General features: G+C 38.3%; 1 long non-coding RNA gene across 3 annotated transcripts in view; it reads right to left on the reverse strand.

Moving 5' to 3' along the window:
* The window catches only part of LOC146404751 (uncharacterized), a 44,667-nt gene extending 25,851 nt beyond the window's left edge, over window positions 1–18,816 (reverse strand). For 2 of the 3 annotated variants that reach the window (XR_014839683.1, XR_014839682.1), the window contains exon 1: window positions 18,723–18,815. This is a non-coding gene — a long non-coding RNA (uncharacterized LOC146404751). Of the gene's footprint in view, window positions 1–18,722 lie in introns of all 3 variants that reach the window. The other variant, XR_014839684.1, reaches the window with a different exon arrangement.
* Between the last annotated feature and the right edge of the window lie 815 nt (window positions 18,817–19,631).

Genomic DNA, 19,631 nt, shown 5'->3' on the forward strand with positions numbered 1-19,631 from the left:
CAAATTTCAGTGTCCATAAATGAAGTTTCATCACAGCACAGCTACACTCATTCATTCACATATTGTCTGTACTATTTTCTGCTCAGAAGGGCAGAGTTGAATAGCTGCAACGAGGATCCCAGGGCCTTCAAAGCCTAAAATATTGACTCTCTGACTCTTTACAGAAATGTGTGCCAGACCCTGGTCTAGGTCACACTCTTCCTAATTCCGTGCTCCAAGAATGGTGATGCATCTGTATGGTATGAGCACTTAATTTTCCATTTTAGATCTTGTACGTTTTCCTGAGGAAGTTTTGGGTGGAGTAATGTCTGCTTATTTCCCAGAATGAGTTTCCATTGTCCCCAAGCTCATGTGGCTTATTTCCCTCTCTCCATGGGGGCATCACAGACACAAATAATGTTATTTTAATCAGCAAAACTGGACCTTAAGTTTCACTGACAGAGGAAAATTCCTTGTAAAGTTCAAACAAGCAGTTTATTTTAAACTTTTAAAACATCAAAAGTTTAACAACAGTGAAGGAAGGAGGAAAATTAAATAGTCCTGTTGCCTTCCCAGTTGAATTCAAGCCCTAAGGCTTAGGGATAGTACTTAGGATGTTCTCTGTAAGAATGAACCTTCTCTTCTAAACAATGCTAAGAAGGAACATCTTCAGGTCACCTGTTGGTGTGGGTGATGGAGAACCTGGCTCCATGGAAGTCTGTCTACCTTCTCTTACCCTCTGATGAGCTTCAGTTTAGTAACAGGTAAAGAATGAAGTTGTGCTACCCAAATCTGAGAAGTCAGACCTTCCCTCTGTCAGTGCTACAGCTACTTTTGTTCCAAAGTAGCCCATGCTGAATAGTCTTTACCCACAGCCAAAGTGGAGCCTTCAGGGTACTAAAGTTACTTAAAGGATGTCTGAGCAGACAGGGCTTGGAATATAATCTGTGAATTTTGTAAATACTCCTTTGAGCCCCTCAGAGCTACTAATGGCATCTGACTAACTCATTCATGTATTAAGTATTTACCAATTAAATAATTATCAACACTCAAGATAGGTTGGACTCTATGGAAGATATAGGTTAAATAATTATTTTATTTATACAAAATTTTCATTTACTGTTTAATAATAACCTATGAATTAGGTATATTCTCTTCCTCCCATCTTTCCTTCCCCTCCCTTCCTTCCTTTTCCCCTTCCTCCCTTCTTCCATCTCTCACTCATCCCTCTCTTTCTCTCTCTCTTAGATAAGATGATCACAAAACCTAAGTGACATGGATCATAGCAGCTACAGGCTTTCAATAACTTACACGCTATAATTAAGGTGAACACAAGTTGCTCTTGAACCAAGCAGAGAAATATCAGGCCCAGACTGAGACACTCAGAATGACTTCCCAAAAAGATACATGGGCTGAGATCTGAAGCTTCATATATTCTTCAAAGTGTACAAATGACAGTCATCCTCAGTGAAGAGAGCCATGAGGCTGAAGGCCAGAGGTGAGTGAGCCCTGAGTGTCTGGACATCCACAAGGAGGTCCAAGTAGCTGGAGGACAAGGTGAGATGTGGGGCTGGTCCTGAGGGAAGGGGCTAGAGCACAGTAGGGGCTCATAAAGGACTGTACATCATGCCAAGGAGCATGCGCTTTTACTTGAAGGCAAGGGAATAAAATAGTCAGGTTAGTATTTTAAAAAGATAGTTATGGACAAGTGTGAAAGATGAATTTGAGTGGAACAGAATTGAACTGGTTATAAGAAGACCAGTTGCAGTAATCCAAGCAAGAGAAGCAAAGAAGCAAATCGGGATGGAGCTCCTTGTGGAGACTGGGCTTTTCTCTTCTGATCACAGAACTTTCTCTGCACTTTTCTGCTCTCCTGCATTCTTAGTGTCTGTCTATTTCTCTGACTGGCTTATGAGAAGAAAGATTATGCTCAGCTTTCTCTTAACAGTCTTGAAGAGAGTTGTACGCAGGGAAGAAGACATTCCATGGACTTGCCTAACAAATAAATGATTGAATTAATCATTCTAACTCAGACCCTGTACATTAATTCATAAATAATGAATAGGTGTCATCCTAGTGAGAGCAGTGCTCATTTAAATGAACTTGGAGCAATAGGTCACATGCCATCACATGCTGTTCAAGTCTCCTGCTCTGTAGAAATCCAACATTTGGGTCAGTAAAATAAAAACATTAGGTTTCTGCTGTTTTGTTTCCTTCAAACTTTCTGGAAATGTCTTTCCTTTCAGAGATTTGCTTATCTTGCACAAATTAAACCGGATAAGATATTCTTTCTTTTATAATGTTTCTTATTTTTTCCATTATAACTAGTTTACAGTGTTATGTCAATTTTCTACTATACAGATAAGATATTCTTATACTAAAATAGGAGATTAATATCTAGGACTAGACTCAACTTTAATTGAAGTGATGGTTTTAATAACTCCCCCCTGAAGCATTAAATCAATCGGTAAATAAATTTTAGTGTTTTATAGGAAAAAACTTCCAAAGTTCAATGTTATTCATAAATAGAATGACTGATTCACTTTGCTGTACAGCTGAGTGAAAATTGTAAGTCAGTTGTACTCTAATAAAATAAAAAAAGCAAATGAAGATCCCGCAAATCAGGATAAATAATTAAATAAATAAATAGATAAAGAGAATGACCCATCTAGAAAAGAGAATGTCTCTGGCTCCAGAGCTGTGGAGACAGATCTATTGGAATTTTCTTGAGTGGTACACAGGACGACTCTGTTTTGGAGAAGGCTGGATGAATTGAGCTTTAAGATTGCTTTCAACTTGTAGAATCTGGAGTTCTATTTATTGAAAATCTATTATTCGATGTATAAATTACTATATTTATTTGATAAATAGAAATTCCCACTGGATTTCAATGTTGCCCATATAACTTAAATCTTTTAAAAGAAAATATATTTACAAACACTAATGCGAAGATGAAGAGAAGCAAAGAGGTAGTGGATGTAATCTGGCCTTTGACCTAAATCTGTAGTGGATGCTCATAGGAGAGTCTATATATCTTTTTTTGTACCTTTGAGCCACAGTGAATTCATACTCTGGTCATTTGTGCAATGCATGAAAGATACCCTTTTCTATCTCTAGTAGTCCTTTTACAGGATTCCTGTGAAGTAGGAAGTATTCCCATGGAAGTAGGAAGTGGACTAAAGAAATAAATACCATTTCAATAGTTTAACCTTCGAACTTCTTTAGTATGGATGGATTTGTTTGGTTCTGGGGTGGATATAACTGACCTTGGGTTTAATATGTTAACTCTCACCTCAAAGCTACTTCAAAAGTTATAATCAGGATGCACCTGAAGCGACACAAGGATTTAGGCTGAGAGATGAGAAACTTGGGGTCTGGTCCTAGTCTATCATGAGTCACCTCCTTCAGTGACTCTCTTCATAATCCAGGATTTGCTCTCCTCATCGACCTCATGGAGTAGTTGACAAGACAATGTGAGAGGTCTGCCAGATCTCTCCACTCGTAATGTGAAAATAAACTATTCGGGGGAAAAGTTTTGACAAGCATGGAAAGTCTATGTGGGCTTCCCCAGGGGTGGGCTTCCCCAGGGATGGACTTCTAGGATAAGCACTCATAGCTTTGCATTAATTCTGTTGGATACTCAGTGCATCATCTTTTTGCTTGCTTTTAAAATGTATATCCAGTGAAAGACACATAAGGTAATTAGCTCTCTTGGGAAATGCAATGGCTCAGTGTACTAGTATTATTTTGATGGGATGGGTTAGTGAGACCAAGATATTGGGTTTTAAAGTCATGGAAACATTGCATTTTTGTTGAATTCCTATGTTGGAAGGATAAACATTTCTTTCTTTTCAAGTGGTGTTTATGTTATTCTCCAGAAACATGATTGATAACACACAAGTGGGAAGCGATAGTATATTTGTGTGAGACCCACACAAAGCAATCCCACATGGAGAAATATCCTGTAACACAACCATTAAGGGTGGCTTGACCAACGTGCTGCTTTTCCTCCAAGGAAAAATATATCTTTTAATAACTGAATAATTCATCTATTTTGATTCTTCAGACTAGATTATGACCTGAAGTTACTGCACTACTACAGGAAATCTAGTTTGATTTTGTAATACAGTCAAATGAGTACTTTAGAGTGCCATGTCTGAGATCAATAAGGAAGCAGTAACTACATTTACTGTCATATGATGATATTGATGTAAAAACATAATGGTCAGAATTATAAAATCAATTTCATAATTTAATCAGAAATGTTTATTGATACTGTTAAAGTTGAATTCAATAGCTTCTGGTATGTAGTTAATTTCCTACCTGTCAGAAAAATGTATTGAAATGTTCTCTCTTGAAAATGATTGGAGTTAATTCAGTAGAAAAAAAACAGCAAAGTTTCATGCTAATAGAGATTTCTTCTCTCTTCAGCCCTTCAACCTCTTCTCTCTTCACCATTCCAGGTGGTGAATGCTGGAAGTTTTATTTGTTTGTTTGTTTGTTTTTCATTATTATTATTATTATTAAAGCATAGTTGATTTACAACATCAAGTTCTGTTGTACAACAAAGTTTGGTTATTGTAAATATGACAGAACAAGGAAATATCCACCAGCCACCCAAATCATTGGCATGGGCATTCCTTCAAATGTAATTGATTGGCTTCCTGGGATGAAGGCAGAGTTTTAACTTCACTGTAAGACTGCAGAAATAAATAAGCAACACCTGTATAAGGATATGAGCAGAGAGTAAAGGTTCAATATCCCCTCATGAAATAGTATCTACTTAAAAAATTAATGAAAAGAAAGAAAGTTCTAGAGACTGGAAATATTTGATGGTTTACTTGCCACTAGCTACTAGTTTTGATCTTTATTTACCTATTTATTTTATTTTTTATGTTTATTTTTTTTGCAGCACCTATCACATGTTCCAATGTAGGGATTGAAGACATACCATGGCAGTGATCCCAATCCAGCAGTAACAATGCTGGACCCTTAACCCACTGAGCTACAGGGGAACTCTGATCTTTATTCACTTTAAGTTGAAAGTATCTTAATTGAAGCAAAAGCCACTGAAAGGAAGGTCTATAAGTGTGACTTGTATGTTTGAAATAAAGCTCCTATGGAATATGAGAACCTGTCCAACTTATTTGATTTCAGTGAGATAAAGGCCAAATTCTGAAGGTTTAGTTATCCATTTAGATGCATAAAACATCTATATGTCACAACAAATAACAAATTTTGAAAGCCCACAATATTCTTTAAAAGTTATCATTTTCTTGTTCAAAAACCCTAATAATAATTCCCTACTATGTAGTGAACAAAGGCAAGTTTCTTGATACGGGCACTCAAAGATTTTCACTATCTGGTCGAACTTTTTTCTGCTCATCTTCTTGCTCTTCTATCGCACTCTTCACTCTGGTCAAACTTGCCTTTAAACTCTCCTCAAATGGCCCATGCTGTCTTTGTCTGTAATTGTTCCGGATCATCTCTCAGCACTTAAAAAAAATTAATCCATGTCCTATTTCACCTTTTACTTGCATCTTCTTTTTGGTGTATACATCTTGGCTTCACCAGGCAGACTATAAGCTCTCTGGGGATTGGTACCAGGTCCTGCATCCTCTAGAACGGTGGCTCAAAGAGTGTTTGGTCAACTGAAAGGTCATGAAATTGTTAAGATTAGAGTCCCCAGCAGCAGAATTTTGGAATACATCCAAATTCATGCTTTGGGTGTGCTTTAATTCATTGCAATGAGTCAGAATGAAAAATCATTCTTAATTAGGATCATAAAATTTCCACACAGGATGGAACTGTGGGTCTCATTGTACAAAGGAGAGAATGTAAACTCAGAAAATTCATAACGTTACTTAGCGTCAGAGTCACCGTCAGACCCCAGGTCTCTCATTCACTCCTCTTGTTACTATAACATGAGACTCCTGAGGAACTAGTTCTAATTATCCACTGATGGCAGGAGAAGGGAGAAAGATTGCGTAAAAAACAATTGCATCCTTCGAGTATGAGATGGTGCTCCAGAAGTTTTAAGAACTGATAACAGAAGATACCAACAGGCTTTTTGTGGGGGGTTGCTAGTCACTAATTTTTGACTTTGGGGTATAAAATATTCTCATCAAAATAAGTAAAGCCAGCCATGTCAGCAGAGAACAAAGCTAAAGTACCTGAAAATAAATATACTGATTGTATTTTGAAACAAAATTCACTAGATCTGTTTCTGACTCTAGGCTTGCATGGGATCTTCCTTTAGGGGTCCCCCCCACTTTTCTCTCTAACTGGGCTGCTCCTGACATCACTGGGCCATCTTCTCCTTCCTGGAAGCTGGCTATTCTACTTATCTTGACTGTTGTTCTAATGTCAACTACATTAAAGGTTCAAGTCTAATTAAGTTTCTAAGTAGGCATAGTCTATATTTAGATATAAACAAATTAATACCTAAGGAACTATAAGGGCATTTTAATGCTAGTATGAGTCTGTCTATAAAACATATATGTTCCAGCAAAATTAACAGAAGACAAAACCAATTTTCCTATTAACTCTTATATAAGTTTCTATGGGGGATAAACACCCAATCATTTGGGTTAAGATGACCAAAGCAGGATATACCGGGCTACTGATATACACATGTAATATAAGATGTAAAGCCCTTTTATGACATAACATCCATCATTCATTTCATGCTTATCATATGTTGGCCTGCTACCTGTTTTCACATCTCATTTAATCATTGTAGTAACCTCATAATATCTGTCTTGTGATCTGCACTTAAATAATCTTAAGAACATGGTCCTTGAGGTCAGAGATACTTGGGTTCAACCCCCACTTTTCTTACCAGCAGTGAGACTTTAAGAAAATTCCTTTACTCTGTTAAACCTCAAATTTTTCCAGCTATTAAAATGAAAAAAGCATAACACACACACCTTATGGGATTGTCATTAAGTTTTAAAATAGAGACTGGATCCAGAGCATTAACAGAACTCCAAATACACTGTAGGTTCTCAATAACTGTTAGCAATTTGTGTGTACCCTTATTACAGATGAGGAAACCAAATCTTAAAGAAGTGAAATAACTTGTCCAAGACCTCACAGCAACTAAGTGGAAGAACTGAAAATTTAAACTTGGGTCTCTTCAAGTTTCAGTATCTGGGAGAATATTGCAGGGGCCCATGAAACAAGCAGGGAGTGAGGAATGGACCAGGGCAGGGTAAATGAGGATCAAAAAGAAAGAATATATGTATGTGAGGCATATTAGGAAGCAAAAGATGATTTGACAAGCTATAACAGATAGGGAGAATGGTCATGCATGATTTTAAGCCAGAATTCATGGAAAAAGGAGAAAGCTTTTGGTGCTCTTAGACTGGAGCTCAGGAGCCTAGACCTACTGCTGCTGAAAATGCCAGTGGGGCACTGTCTTAGTACAACCAGAACCACAGATGAGAGTCTGCCCACTTGGAGGCTCTAGAAGCTATAGTTCCCCAGCACCTGTTGCCACCATACTATCAGAAACTCTTAGCAACCGCTATGCTGTTGGAATCAGAAAGAGGAAATAAACAAAACAAAACAAAAATGAAAAACAGTGCTTCTGTCTTTCCTCTTACATTCTAACCTTCAAATAGTTCCTCCAACTGGCAGAACAGTAATAAGAAGCCAGCTGGCAAGGGTGTCTGGGAAATGTGGTATGTAGTCTTCCAGCCCCAGCCGTGCAGAGCAGAATATAGAAGGCGAGGCTGTGGGACTGAGAAACAAGATAAACAACCAGCTTGGCAGGAAACATTACAAGAATTAGGAGCTTTAGGAGGAAGAAATGATTTTAGAGAAAATACGTTGTTTAGTTATAGATAACATCACAGTGAAAGGTAAATTCTTCTGCTCTTAGAAATGCATTAAAAATAGGTTGCATTATTTTCTGGAACAGATCTGTAAAAGCTAATTGAATTCCATTACCTATGATCATGTTTTAGCATTAAAAGGAAAGCTACTTGAGGTAAAATAATAATAACACCTGAGTAATGTGTATATATCAGCCTCTCCCTGTTTTTCCTATTATCAGGTGTTGCATAACAGAATTACATTTTCACTCACCCACAGGCCTTAAAAAATTGAGAAGAATTAACTCAAATGAGGAAGATCCATAGGTGCATGAACTGTAATTTTGTTCTATTTTCTTTTTATAATATACATATAGTATCCTTAGAAATTAGAAAACCTGTTTTATCATGAAAATTTCTCAAGCTACAAGATTTTATCTAAGGTTGGTGGTAAAGCCCTTGTACCCTAGAAGAAAATAAAGAAGATTTACTGATTACTTTCTGAGTATTTCTTTTCCTCTAAGTCCATTACTTGTGATAATTCTTTCTCTTTTTTTTTTCCCCCAGTTAAAACAGAAGTCACTTGTGTCCTGAGACTCTTAGACGCTTCTGTAAGCAGACTGGGGATGCCTGTTGGCAGCTTTCTACATCACAACTCTCCCTTTATCTGCAGCATAAAGCCTGTACCATCAAGTTCAGAACTTATGGCTGAAGGGGCTGACTTTTAAAAAAATACCATTAAATTTTTTAGTTTAAAAACCACTTTATTGAGATGATTTACATACAAAAAGCTGTGCATATATGATATATACCACCTGATGAGTTTTGAGATAAGTGTACATTCGTTAAACCATCACCATAATCAATGCCATAAACATATTTATCATCTCGAAAAGTTTCTTCCCATTTATTTGCCTGGTTTTTTTATAAGGACTCAACATAAAGTTTACCCTCTTTGCCATTTTTTTCTTTTTTTAAGCAAAACAAATTTTTATTTTTTTAATGATTTTTTTTATGTATACACACATTCATTCTTTTTTAGATTCTTTTCCTGTATAGATTATCACAGAATATTGGGTAGAGTTCCCTGTGCTATATAGCAGGTCCCGATTGGCCAATAATTCTCTATATCACCATTTTGAATAGAAAGAAGTAATCTTTTTTGTTTTCATCAATACAATTTTCACCTCATGGTCAAAAATTTTAGTGACCCTCCCTTCTTTAATTTTCATTGTCTTCCTTGGTAATTAGGGGGCAAAATAGGTAACAGTACATGAACTTTTATCCTTGTATCAAGTGTCTAGTTCTTCGCGTATTTAGAAACATAGATCAAGTTCTTAACTTTCTTTAAAGCCTTTCCTGGTTAGACCAATCTCTGAGCTCTGCAGCTTTTGAAAAAGTGGTTTTACAAAGTGAAGCTTCACTCATTTTAGCTAGGATTGGACTAAGAAGGGGTTCCCACTCTTATTTATCCAGGAAAGAAGAGGGGTGATGAAGAGAAGACCCATTACAATGGTTATATGTATTCCTTGTCTGTGCCTCACCTATAAAGAAGTTTCCTCCTAATCCCCTCTATAGCCTTTGGTTCTTTGATTCATATCCTAGTTTTGAGTGTTCCAGATCTTCCCTGCTAAATTCCATGAATGGCTGCCAATAGCTAGGTAAACTGCCTCCACACTGGCTAGGGCAGATTGTCACGGTGCTCACCACCGTCTGCATTTCCTCTCCTCTCCTTGAGCACAGTCCCCAGCTCCACCGAATCTATGTAAAGCTATGGGATTTGTTCTGATCAATGGGGTGTAAATACATTCCTTCCCTCTAAAATCTCTGAGATTCTCTGCTTTGTTGCTTTCCACTTTTCTTGGGCAGATACAAAGGATTGAATGGGTCCCTAATCAGAACCACTCACTAGGTACAGCCTGAATTCCCAAGCCTTGCCTGGAATAGAGCTGGCTGATCTACACCAGTTGAAAATAAACTGTTGTTGGGTCAACTAGATGATAGGTATCATCATCGTCACCACCACCACCATCACCACAATCTTCTCACCACCATCATCATCAACAGTTGTATGTGCCTGCCTAATGAATACACACGTCTTGAAGAATACCCATTTGACAAATGAAAAATCTTAGTATTAAAGAGATTAAGTAGTTTTCTCAAAGCCCTACAATTAATATGTGGCAAAACCAGGTTGGCATTATCAGGTTTAAGTTAGTTTAACCTCACAGCTAACCATAACCTGTAATCAGATTACCAAGATTACTCTGGCAGCGGGATGTTTTAGGCCGGTTAGAAAGGTCTACCAACTGCCTTCTGGCACACGGAGGAGCAATATGAGATGAACGCACCTGACAGGTACCAGGCAAAGGAGGAGGAAGCTGTGTGGAAACTTTGGCTGCTTATTCAGCCTGTGTGTATCATTTTGCACCTTTAATAATACCCACCAAAGGGTATCAAACACATCTTTAGCACTTCTACGTACACCCAGTCTAATAAGACCTAGCCCTCCCTTTCATGTAGCCACAAAACCCAAAATGGGAAACTCAAGGTTATAGTTAAAGAAGGTCAAGGCTAGTTCCTAAACTTGATGCATTGGATATCGTCAAGAAGAGAGGTCAAGGGATTCAGCCTCCTAATTCAATAATGCTTAAATTGGGTCTGAATTTTCCACTAAATAAGTTTAGAAAGCCCTGTCATTTTTCCTATGAGATGAAAGAAATATCAAGAAGAGGCAATGGGCATTTTCTCTTTGTTCTTACGTTCTTTATTTAAGCATCTGGTTTAACCAATGAATGAGAGCAAGCAAGAAAAATGGCCATTTTTTTGACTATATCTCTTTGGCATTAGATGGATCACTTTCAATCCACCAGGGTTTCAGCTTCTAGCTCTGGATTTCTATTTTCCATTGCTGCTCCTGTCCTTGTTTTTAGCCTCTGCTTCAAGTACTGCTTTGGGTTCTTTAGACTTCTTTAGCTTTACGTCTAATTCTTAACTTTGCTCCACCGCTGATTTTTGGAAGGAAATTCCTTCCACTATAGTGGCTTAGTGGTATTGCCCACAGCCCCCATCCCTCATTCACCCCCAGCCCGCCCCAGGAAATTGCAGAGCCTTTTTTTGTTAGGGAATGAGGATTAAGACAATAGAGCATCACTAAACATAAGACTCTGTGGCCTTAAAACAGGTTAAAGTTCTTTCTTATCTTCCAGAACCTCTATCATTTGTCACAGACTTAGAGCAAATTACTACTGTCTTCAGATTCCATCTGCAGTATGGATCCAGGCTCAGCCAGAAGCTAGTGCCTTTATCTCACACTCCAAGTCAAGCTCACTCTTTACTGATGGTGATATTTGGAACTTGATGGGACACCAGCTGTTCCAGCAGCCTTTCCTTAATGTGAAGCTTCTATGATCAGAAAGCTGAGTGGCTATATTTGCATATGAAACTGTTTTCTATGGCAGTGCTGGGAATATTAAGTGGTGATATTCCATGGAGCTCTGGAGACTTGAGTCCTTAGCAATGATTTAGGAAGACCTGTTGCAAATGACTACAGTGAAACTGGCAAGCTGTGCAGCTGATGGCCTTGATATGGTCCTGAGGAGTGTCTCTCAAGTCAGCATGAACTGATAGTCCTGAATTATTCTCAGTGCTCCCAGATGAAAAAAGATGAAAAAAGATAAAGACCCTCCCCTAAAAAAAGCTTAGAGTCTAGTGGTACAAGTAAGATGTACACACAGGAACATTACAAGGTGACATAAGAACCATGTGAGAGTGTAGGACAGATGGTTTATGTAAACACTGAAGGGATTGAAGGTGAAGCCAGGCTCATTCTGCTTCTCTTCTCTTCCACAGGCTTTAAAATCTCCCAGTAGATAAATTAGGACTTTGGGATTAACAGTTGATACCCTCTACTGTCTATAAAATCAACAACAAAGACCTACTGTTTAGCAAAGGGAACTATATTCAATGTCTTATAATAACCTTCAATGGAAAAGAATCTGAAAGAATATATAAATTATATGCATATATAATATATATAGGAATCACTTTACTCTACACCTGAAACTAACACACTGTAAACCAACAATACTTCAATAAAAATAAAAAAAGAAAGCAAAATATCTCCCAATAAAGTTAAAAAAAGAGGCATCAGTATCTGACTACTTTTCATTGTCAATTTCCTATTTCCAGATGCCTTACTTATGATTTTCAAAGCTGACAATAAACCAAATGTGATTGCTTCAAATATACAGAGATGAGAAAAGAACTCTGCCTTCTTTGTTAGGGAATGGGAATGGTACTTTTATAATATAAACCCCACAGGATGTCCTATGCCTATTCCACCTGAGCATTTTGGACAGTCCCTAAATCCTTAGTGCTTGAAGGCATCAACTGTCACAATTTATCATTTTTAACTTGTACTCAACTTGAAGGATGAAGAGAAACACATGCAGTCACATTTATTTAGCATTTGCATTCTCATTAGAGGTCTTCATTTTTGTGGAAGAAGCCGAAGTGATCCAAAGGTTTATTCAGGATAAATTTTATTCTGGTCAATGTGATTGGCCTGACAAGTATAAGGCAACCTGAAAGTATCAGGTCTAACGAATACGCTTTGGGCTGATGTATTTCTACCATCATCTTGAAATTTGCTACTGAGACCCCGGACATGAAGAGTATAGAAAAACACAAGGAATATATGGATCATAAGTGAAATACAGACACAGACGTGAGGTACAGTGCAAAAACACTGCTCAGGTTCTGAAACAATGAGGAATTCTTTTGAGGGATTTTGGGCAATGTGGAGAAATGGTTACCAAAGCCGCAGGAATGCCAGACCTTAAGCCCAGGCTACAGAATCTAAGTTTAAAGAGATGATGATGGATTACCCAATTCTTCCCTAAGACCCTTCTCAGAATCCCATGGTGAATGAAGCCCTGGTCAACACGTTTTTCACAAGATTGTAGCAGCGACGAAGTGAGCAAAGAGAGGGAATAAAGTTAAAACTAGAACTAAAGAGAATGAACTCTGAAGATGGCTCAGTTTCTTAATCTTTTAAAGATATTTTCCAGGTGGATCGACTGAGCTGCGTAACATTTCCAAGCATGTAGAGAAATCTCCTCATCTATCATGATGTCACCAATGACCCTGAAAATCTGCGGTCCGTGGTTCATCGTGAAAACATTTCATGGATGCTTTATTATTTTTTGCAAAGAAGAGTAAACTTAGGTTTTTGGAATTTGGGATTTGCCCGTTATAGGCTCAGGCTGAAGTGCAAGTGTGTTTGAATTCAACCTTCAGCATGAGGATGTTTGAGTGTAAAACTACAAGGTCCTTTATTAAATTTAAAATCGTGGATTATGTGTTGAACGGCCTGCATTCCATTCCATTGTTTGAATTCATCAAATAGTCACTCTGGAATTATTTCCAACAATTGGGATGACTTCATTTGTGTTTGTTTTCCCTTTCTATTAATCCATGACAAACTGTGAAATTTGCCATTTTTACCATAACCGGGCCATGAAATTTGTCATCTCTCTCTGTAATTTACATGGAGCCTTGGTTATAGATACATTTCAGGCAGGATGATTGCTTTCCATCTGATGCAGAGGACAGAACAAAGGAGGGAAACACACAGCATAGAACACAAACAAATTCAGAACAGACAGCAGAAAGGGCTTTTCCCCTTTTTATTTCTTTAATGCTGTAAAGTCCTCTAAAACGTCCTGACTGCCTTTAAGAGAAAAAAAATGTGAAAGACTAAGACACTCTTGTCAAATCAAAAAAAAAAAAAAAAAAATGCAGTGGTACTCCAAGGAGATGGGAGAACTTAAAAGATGAGGGGTCTTGACAAACTGGAACGAGTTAGAAGGATGTGGTGGAAAATCATATGAGCACTGTGGTCGGGAGGCATTTGGAAGTGGCGTTTCAGAGGTAAGCCACCATAACAGTAAGGGGGCTTTAAAGCTTGTTCATAAGCCATTGTTCATGGAATGGTGAATTTCCCTTTCTCTTCCTACTTCCTCTTCTCCAGAATTGAACATAAATTAGTTTCTTCCATGTTGGTTGAATGAAAAGTCCTCTGAACAGTTTGAGCTGAACGTTAGATCGGACGTTTTGCAAGGACGTTCTTGTACCAGTTTCTAATAATCTTCTTGGTTGGGAGAAGAAAGGATAGAAAAGAGTTTTTACTGTCCTTTTTTTCTGATTTGCAAAATCCAGAGTCTTCCTTGAACTGTGGACTCCAGCAAGCTACGTAATTAGAACTGTGGCAGTGGCTAGCCGACCACTGAAAGAAAGGTCGCTCAGCCAAGCAGATGTGCTACTTCGATGCTGTGAGTTTCCTCCGAAGGAGAAGAAATGTAGCTGTTTGCAAGGGGCCTGGGAATTTGGGGTTGGTAGAAGCAAACTATTACATTTAGAATGGATAAGAATGAGGTCCTACTGTACAGCACGGGGAACCATAGCCAATCTTCTGGGATAGACCATGATGGAAGATGACATGAGAAAAAGAATGTATATTTATATATGACTGTGTCCCTTGGCTGAACAGCAGAAATCGACACAACACTGTAGTTAACTACACTTTAATTAAAAAAAAAAAAAAGAAATGGATATGAGGCTAGAAATGAAGGAGATGGGAAGGAGGAGACCTCGAAGTGATAGTTCATTCCCTCCTATTTCCATATCTTCCTGACTAGAAGGGAGTGGGAGAGCAGGTGGGTGTCACGTAATTGCAGGAGCCCCCAGAGACGGAAGGAAACAATGCCTTGGGGTGCATCATAGTGCATTTAGGCATTTTCCCTAGTTAGAGGGCACTTTCATTTTCTAGAATGCAGAGTGATTTATCAAAGGTGCATTGGCACGTCTTTTTGGTTTAGATGTAAAGCGGGAGGTAGGTATAGAAGATAGAGTTGATCCAGGTGCTGTAGCTACCTTGTGGTCCTTTTCGCCCCTGGCATATAAGGATTTCATGGGGAGTAGGAAATCCCAAAGGCACATTTAATTGTCTGTTTAATTTCCTCTTTCACTCCTACATCACTGGGAAAATAGGAGGCCCTAATCCCCCACACCCCCCCACCCCCGTGCTGTCGCCATCACATAAACCTCCTGCCACTGGCTCATTCTTGCCTCTTTCTCACCTGTGGAAGAGCTTCCATTTTAATATAAATAAATGACTGATTATAATGCTCGTTTTGGAAAATATAGAGAAGAAAGAAGAAGAAAACTACAATCATGCAAAATCTTCCTATGCTTCAGGAACAATCACTGTTCAAATGTTGACATGCTTCCTCCTAGTTATTATTTCTATGCCCATATTTTTTTTGTTGTTGAGTTCAAATTACATACAGAAATATGAATTATCTTTAACAGCATTTTATCATAAATGTTTTCTGTACTATTATAATCTTTCCAAAGATATAATTTTGGATAATTTTATCTTATCCCATTAAATCAATGCTTCAACATTTCCTCTATATTCCCTTGTGATTAAGACTTTCTTTTTGGTTGCATTTATTTTTTTATGACTATAAAGACTGCAACAATCACTTTGTGCATATATTGTTGTAGGCATTTCTATTATCTAAGATAGTCTCCTAAATAAAGTATGACTAGGTAAAATTATATGATTACTTAAAAAAGACACATATTCTCCCAAATTGTATTCCAGAGTGGTTTTTTAAATCAATTTACATTAATAAAATGGTACAACCACTGCAGAATACAATATGAAGTTTCCTCAAAAAAACTAAAAATAGAACGTCCATATGATTCAGCTATCCCACTTCTGGGTATCTAGACAGAGAAAACCACAATTTGAAAACATACATGCACCTCAATGTTAACTGCAGCACTACATTACCAAGACATGTAAGCAACTTAAATTTCCATCAGCAGAAGATTGGATAAAGATGTGGTACGTATATACAATGGAATACTACTCAGTCATAAAAAAGAATGAAAAATTTGTCATTTGCAGCAACATGGATGGACCTACAGATTATTATACTAAGTGAAGTTTGTCAGACAGTGAAAGACACACATCATATGATATCACTTGTGTGTGGGATATAAAAAGAAGTACACAAATGAAATGTTGTGTTCTTATTTGCAGAGCAGAAATAGGCTCACAGGCTTTGAAAACAAACTTATGGTTACCAAAGGGGACAGTGGTAAAGGGAGAGATGGGCTGGGGGTTTGGGTGTGGCATATGCACACTGGTATATGGAATGATTGGCAAATGGGGACCTGCTGTACAGCACAGGGACCTTTACCCAGTATTCTGTGATGGTCTATACGGGAAAAGAAGCTGAAAAAAGAATCGATGTATGTACATGTATAACTGAATCACTTTGTTATACAGCAGAAATTATCACAATATATAGTAAATCAGCTATACTTCAATAAAGCTTTAGAAAAAAAAATAAAAGTGTAGCCACCTCACTCTCACTAGCATTGGAAAGCCTCATTTTAAAAAAGAACTCTTGGAGTTCCCGTCATGGCGCAGTGGTTAACGAATCCGACTAGGAACCATGAGGTTGCGGGTTCCGTCCCTGCCCTTGCTCAGTGGGTTAAGGGTCCGGCGTTGCCGTGAGCTGTGGTGTAGGTCGCAGCCGCGGCTCGGATCCCTCCTTGCTGTAGGTCTGGCGTAGGCCGGTGGCTATATCTCCGATTAGACCCCTAGCCTGAGAACCTCCATATGCCGCGGGAGCGGCCCAAGAAATAGCAAAAAGACAAAAAAAAAAAAAAAGAACTCTTAATTTGGTAATTTTAGAAGCAAAATTGGTATGCTATCGTAAATTTCACTTTTGTGACTACCAGCAAAGTTGAATGCTTTATATTTCCTTTACTGTAAATTACTCCCTATCCCTTTATCTTTTATGGTTATCGTGGCAGCCATGAGAAGGTGACTTCCAGACCCCCCACTACAGGCACATCATGGACCGAGGCCCCCGCTGTAGCACTTTAAAATCTACTGTCTTGTTTATGCTGAGACCACACCACCTTTGGGGCACGACCTTTGGGCTGCTCTCTACCAGTGACCAAGTGTGGAGTGTGGTGGGGTTACTGAGGCAGATTCCTTTTTAGGAGACACAGAACTCCTTTGTTAGCGGACTTCGACTCCTACGGTTTCCTGACCCTTCCTTAAACTAGAAGGCTGTGTACAACTTCCCTCCCCATCTCTGATGGCCCTTCCAGCTTGCTGGGCTCCCTCTGATTTCCTTTCACAAGGCAGTTCCCTTATTTTATGGGTTGAATTGCATTCCATCCATCACAAATATGACGCAAATACACTTATCTATGAAACAGAAACAGATTCACAGACATAGAGAACAGACTTGTGGTTGCCAAGGGGGATGGATGGATTGGGAGTTTGACATGAGTGGATGCCATATAGAGAATGGATAAACAACAAGGTCCTACTGTATAGCACGGGGAAATATAGTCACTATCCTGTGATAAACCCCAATGAGAAAAAAAGGGGAAGAGAGCAGAAGTAATGGGAATCAATTAATGTAATACCACAAGCTATAAAATAAAACTGGTTCCATGAAAAAAAAAATTCTTTCCATCCAAATTCCTATGTTGAGGTCTTACCCCCAGTACCTCAGAACATGATTTTATTCAGGAATGGCGTTGTTGCAGATGTAACTGGTTAAGAGGAGGTCATACTCGGATAAGGTGGGTCTCTAATGCAAAATGACTTGTCCTCCTCTGTAAAGAGTCCCGTGTGAAGAGACAGATGCTTACAGAAGGAAGATGAGGTAAAGGCATTGGGAGAATACCATCTCCAAGCCAAGGAACGCCCTGTGAGCGCCAGAAGTTAGCGGAGGGGCTCCCTCACAGCCCTCAGAAAGAGCCTACCCTATTGAGCCCTGGATTTCCACTTCGAGTCTCTAGATCTGTGAGACAATAAATTCCTCTTGTTTAAGCACTCAGTTTGAAGTACTTTGTTACAGCAGCCCCAGGTAACTAACACATCTAAGAAAATCCTTCCATTTTTAAATCCTTTCTTGTTACTTGTTTCTTGGACATCTGAACAAAGATAAGCTTTATACGAGCTTTTTATGTGTCGAATATTAAATCTCTGCCATATCTTGGAAAAGTCTTCCAGTTTATGTGCATTTTGATTTCATTTATATTTTCAGTGACAAATAATGTAAATGTTTATATGTTTAAATAATCCAAATCCCCATGGGGTTTTTCTTTCCCTTCCTTCCTTCCTTCCCCCTCTCCCTCTTTTTTCTCCTTGTCTTTCCCCCCTTCCCTCTCCCCCTCTCTCCCTCCTTCCCCCGCTTCCTTCCCTTTCCTTCTCTTTTGTTTTCAAGTCTTTTCCTGCCAGAGAGATGATAGATAGTCACCCGTTTGGTTTTTTCCTAATTGTTCAGGTTTGACCTTTACCTTTAACTCTTTGTGTATTAAGAACTTTGGGCATGCGTGTAATGAAATATAAACTCTGTGACGTTGTACCCAGACTTTTCTCTTTTCTCTACTCTTTCAAAATATATTCAGCTATTCTTACATATATATTCTTCCATATGGACTTTTGGAACATTTTTCAAGCGTACTAAAAGAGAGAAACATGCTGTTGATGTTTTTATTGGACCTGCTTTAAACAAACAATTCAATTTGTGAACAATTAATGATTACAGCCTTTAGTTTTGCCATCTGAGAGCATTACGTCTCCAATTATTTGATAATTAGTTTATATTTTTCAGGAACTCTCTGACATTTTCTTTACATAGTTCTCTTGCCTGTCTTGCTGACTTTACTTTTAAGTATTTTACGGAGTTTGCTTTTCTAAATGTCATATTTTTCATGATATTTTCTAACTAGCATGAAGCAAAGTTATTATTTCTACATCATCAAATGTTCAACCACTTTTACTAAAATTTCTCATTAATTTCAATTTTGGAGACTTACATTTTTTAGAATATCCTCCGTGGTGGTAAATCTCATAGAAACGGGTTGAGAGAGCTGGAAGAGTCTAAAGGTCGTCTCACATTGTGGATGATCCATTAGGGAATCTCAGCATCATGCTCTAAACATTATGAATCAGCGGCCTTGGAAAGGCCCCACCCCGTCTTCCTGGAGATTCTTAAACTACAAATCAGACAATTCAACATGTAGAAATGATTTAACATTTGTGAATAATTACAGTGATAAAATAACATTAACCATTTTTTTAAGGTCCAAGCACTGTACTAGATTTATTCTTATTTTATTCTTATAACAATCACTTGAAATACAATTGTTTGAGGTTACTGGTAGATGTGTTTAGCTGGAATGTCCGTCCCTTTTTCACTCTGACTGTCCCTCTTTCCAGCCCTTCTTAGGAGCCGAAGAATAGTAGCAAGTGACTTATTAGGGTTCTCTGTTAGCCTTGGTTACTGTGAGTCTTAGTCTATCATAGGAATTCAAGAGTTTCCCAGCCTCTTTGTTGCTGAGAACAGATTTCTCATCAGCACCTCCACCTGAAAAACAAAATACAGTAATAGAAATTAACTATTTAAAAGTTTTCATTGGCTAGATAAACATGCCAAGTTAAAAAAAAAAAGGAATTTTTAAGTATATATGGAGCCCACACTGTGTATACTACTAGAGGGTTTTGAAAATTTTCATGCTTGTTTCTAACAAGAAAGAGTTTACCTCTAGCGTGATGGAAACCACGTGATGGAAAGGACTTGGATGTCATCTGGTCCAACCTGCTATCTGATGCTCCCCTGATGAATGCTAGGCTAGTCTCTTCTGGGACAGCTCTCTGATAGACTCCTGAAGTTTGTCTCCTGGTAGCTTCCACCCACTTCTATTCAAGTGCCTTTTGTAGTCCCA

Source organism: Sus scrofa, chromosome 3 (genome assembly GCF_054392235.1).
Source record: "Sus scrofa isolate SSC_HxYL_T2T_F1_AM1 chromosome 3, Sscrofa_HxYL_maternal_Yorkshire_Landrace_v2.0, whole genome shotgun sequence".
In the NCBI taxonomy this organism is placed as follows: Eukaryota; Metazoa; Chordata; class Mammalia; order Artiodactyla; family Suidae; genus Sus; species Sus scrofa.